Source organism: Fukomys damarensis, unplaced genomic scaffold (genome assembly GCF_012274545.1).
Source record: "Fukomys damarensis isolate Sample0158 unplaced genomic scaffold, DMR_v1.0_HiC HiC_scaffold_3, whole genome shotgun sequence".
NCBI lineage: Eukaryota > Metazoa > Chordata > Mammalia > Rodentia > Bathyergidae > Fukomys > Fukomys damarensis.
The window spans coordinates 33,074,112-33,078,159 of record NW_022900915.1 but is presented as its reverse complement, the minus strand read 5'-3'; positions in this window follow the sequence as shown (position 1 = coordinate 33,078,159).

Here is a 4,048-nt window from a genome sequence, read left to right as displayed (position 1 = left end):
CTTTAGGATTTGCTTTTGGAGTTAGTTTCCTGGAAGAGAAAAGGACTTGAGTAACTTTTGTATCCTGAAGCTGTGTTTTTTCCACACCTGTTAAACTATAATTTATAAAGGATTTTCCTTACCTCCTTTGTATCTACCTGTTTTTTATCCTGCGTCCTTCTGAGTCCAGGACTCACATGAAAGATGCTCTTGCCTCCACACCCGCTCTAGTCCAGCGGCCTCTCCCGGCCCTGGTGGCCATCCGTTCTCAGTCACGTCCTAACCTGTCCATCTCGCAGAGCCACCTCTGACCCAAAGCCCTAAATGTGGGAGCTCTGTCTCCACTGAAGCGGCGGATGGAAACACTGTTCTGGGCTGAACCCACCTGATTCTCTGCAACACAATCTCCTGGGCTCCAGGGGATCGAACCGAACAAGGTGGTCAAGTGAAACATTTCCCAAAATACACTTATTTGGTTTTAAATGAATCTAATTGCTCACTTTCAATATATTTTGGTATTTCTCTTTGATTATCAAATCAGTAACCAAGAAGCCATTATTTTCAGACTCACTGGCCCTTTTCGTTGAGTTTCCTATGGAAATATCGACCCAGTGCTAGTGCTGTTACAAACTGAATAGTTTGCAGGCACTGCTGGAGCAGAAAACTCACAGCTTACACCTTAGAGAGATGTTCTTTATGTCCAAAATTGCTGCTTTTAGTTGTATTGAACTTTCCTTAAAGAAAGCTAAGATATCTTCATGTTTTATGAAGGAAGAAATGGAGGGAGGAAAGGAAGGAGGAAGGTAGGTCCTGCGAGCTTGGGACTCACCACCCCTATTTCGTTCAGCCTTGATTCCAAAAAGTCTTCTCAGACTTCACCAAGATCACTGACTCTCATGCTTACCCCAGGCTCGCATGCTGCCCTGAGCTTGCTTTTTCTCTTTACCAGATTCATTTTCAACTGTGGTAACTCATTACTCTAACATACATTTCATTCACCTTCTTGCTTTCATACCTTAATCCTGCCCTACCAGTCTCAAGATGGGACAATTATCCAGAATTACCCAAGTGGGTCAAGTGTAGTCAAAAGTGCCAGAATCAGAAGAAAAGATGTTGCAGTGGAAGAAGAGGCTGGAGTGACATACTTAAAGATGGCGGAAGGGGCCACAAGCCAAGCTGTGCTGGTGTCCTGTACAATTTGGAAAAAGCAAAGACTCAAGTTTTCTGTTTGGACCTTCCAGAAATAACAAAGCATTGCCAACATAGCTCTGTAAAAAATTCAAGTCACAGTTTTGTCCTGAAGAACTGCAAGACAATAAATTTGTATTTTGGCAAGCCATAAAAATTTTGGTGATTTGTTAGACCAGCAAAATAAGAAACTAATATAGTTATCAACTTCAGATAAATCTTCCAATTGTGGTACATGAACTTCAAAGGTAACTGTTGCCAGTTCCTCCCCATACATAACCTGCTGCTCATTCCACAAGTAGAGTCTGTTTTCCTTCCCTTAAAATTAAACTGGCCTTGTCACTTTGCTCTGATCACTAGGGTGAGGCAGCAGCAACACTGGGCCATTTCTGGACCCGGCCTTTAGGCAGCTCCTGCATCCTCCTCAGAAGCAGTCATCGTGTAAAAGGCTTGGCTGTGCTGTGTTGGAACCCAAACGGCTACAGACATCCCAGCTAAGGCAACAGCCGTGTGAGCGTAGAAACCATCCGACACCGCATGGAGAAGAAATGCTCAGGTGAGCCGAGCCTAGACTGCAGTCATAAAAAATAAGTGGCTGGTTTTTTGAGCCACTAAATTTGTAGTGATTTATTATCAAGCAGTAGAAAACCGAAACAAAAATACTTTCTGTTCTATTCTCCTTTCCTTTACCTGTCTCTCTTTGCAGATGACCTTGCTCAATAAATGCTAAATGTTACTCTTGTTACATTACTGTTGGCTTTTATTTAACTCCCTCTTTGATTTTTGTCATGAAAGGTTACCTAAGAACCATACTCCAGATATGTTTTCCCTATTTCCATTTAAGGGTTAGAACAAAAATGCCAACTGTACCCAGAATAGCCTTAATGTCCTGAGTGGCCAGAAGGCCTCTTAGGCTGTTTTGCTTTTAGTCTTGAGCAGTGAGCTCGTCTTCCCTGCTTCTAACTTGCTAGACCAAGCTGTGCTAGCACCATTTTTGTAAAAAAGAACTTTCTTCTTGACAATCTAATTACAGAGCCGCTGCTTGATGACTTTGTATCTGGAACTGAGACCTTGAAATAAACACAGTTGTTTCAGTTCTTGATACAGCAGAGCGAGAGAGTGTTCTCCGATTAGCTTGTTGGCTGCAGAGCCCACAATAGCAATGGGGTAAAATTAGCCACACTTGTCCTGACCTGAGATCCATTCCGGGTCTCGGCAGTTCCTAAACATTTCATTCTTTTGAAATATATTGTGTTTGACGTATTGAGTGTGTTTACAGTACGTCCGGCTCTTTTATTTGGGCAATATAATAGTGTTGCAATAGTTGATTAACTTCAAGAGCTTAATTTTTCTAAAACATGTCACAAGAGAAAAGTTTTGTCAGATACGTAAAACAGGAAGTTCTTCAACTTTTAATGGTGCTGGGATCCTCCCACAGATCCCAGTCCTCAACTACACCTGTCTTCACGCCCAGAAGCGTGAGAAAGAACCGGTCTTGCGTTAGTCTGGACTGTCTCACCCGCACGTTCTTCATGGTTACTAATTAATAGAATCTCCTTTAGTGCACTTGACAGCAGTATTCATGATAAAATATCAATGAGTACTGTTTAAAAAAGAGGCTTTAGGGGTTTGGTAATATGCTGCATCCTTGCTAGTTTAAAGAGAGTGTGGAACAGAGAGCATTTAATCTTTGACAGTCATTCATTCCTGTATTCACTCTTTCAACAAGTGCTTATGAACTGTGTACAATGGCCCAGAAATGAGGCTCTCTCAAAAGTTAAATCATAGGCTGCTTACGAATATATATGAACATGGTTGAATTTATTTTAAAATCCACAAAATTCAGAACAGTTCCACCTCCAGGGGGTAGGGAGATGGACTGGTGAGGAAAACACACTTACAGGTACCCCAGTGGTGCAGGTGGTGCTAGAGCTCCGGGAAAGGCAACATTTCTCAGAGGTTCCTCCTGGTTTGCTTTATACCCTGGGGGCTGAATGGACCCAGCAGCACCCATAGGCTGCACTACACCCAGCTCATGTTTTATTTTTTGAGACTGGGTCTCTGTAAATTGCACAGGCTGTGTTTGAACTTACAATCTCCCTGCCTCAGCCTCCCAGAGAACTGGGATTCCAGGCATGTGCCACCATACCTAAGTATAACAAATTTATACCCGAAACAAGCAATTTTCCTTCTAGAAACTTATCAGTCTCACACAATTAAGAGATGATTTCAGGTGCAAGGTTTTCCCTATACAACTGTAATCACAGGGGCTTAGAAATAATCTTAACAAGCCACGCTGGTGGCACATCCAAATTCAAGTCCAGCTTGGACAATTTATCAGCTTAGTGAGACCCTCTCTCAATAAAATTCTTTAAAAAGTCCAGGGATATAGCTCACTACAAAGCCCATGAATTCAACCCTCAGTACCACAAAAAAATAAGGAAAAGAAAAGAAATAATCTTAAAGATAAGAGTTATTACATATTGGGGAAGTTTTTTCTTTGTGTTCTTACATTAAATGATCTGCAAGAGAAATTGATCAGTCAAAAAAAAAAGGTACAAAAAGAAAAATATGCAACATGTCATTGTTTGTCTTTTGAAAGAAAGACTTAGTTTCCATGGCCATGAAGTATTTCTGGAAGGACATACGGAAATATTATCAGTTAGGCCACCTCTGAGGAGGGAAATTCAGGCCCAGAGACAGAGATGGGAGGAGATTCCTTTTTGTACCTTTCAAAGTTGATCTATTTGAAAATCAGTGAATAAGGTCAGGGATGTAGCTCAGCAGCACCACACCTGCCTGGCAAGCTTGAGGTCCTGAGTTCAATTCCCAGTACCAAAAAAAAAAAAAAAAAAAAAAAAAAAAAAAAAAACAATTAAAA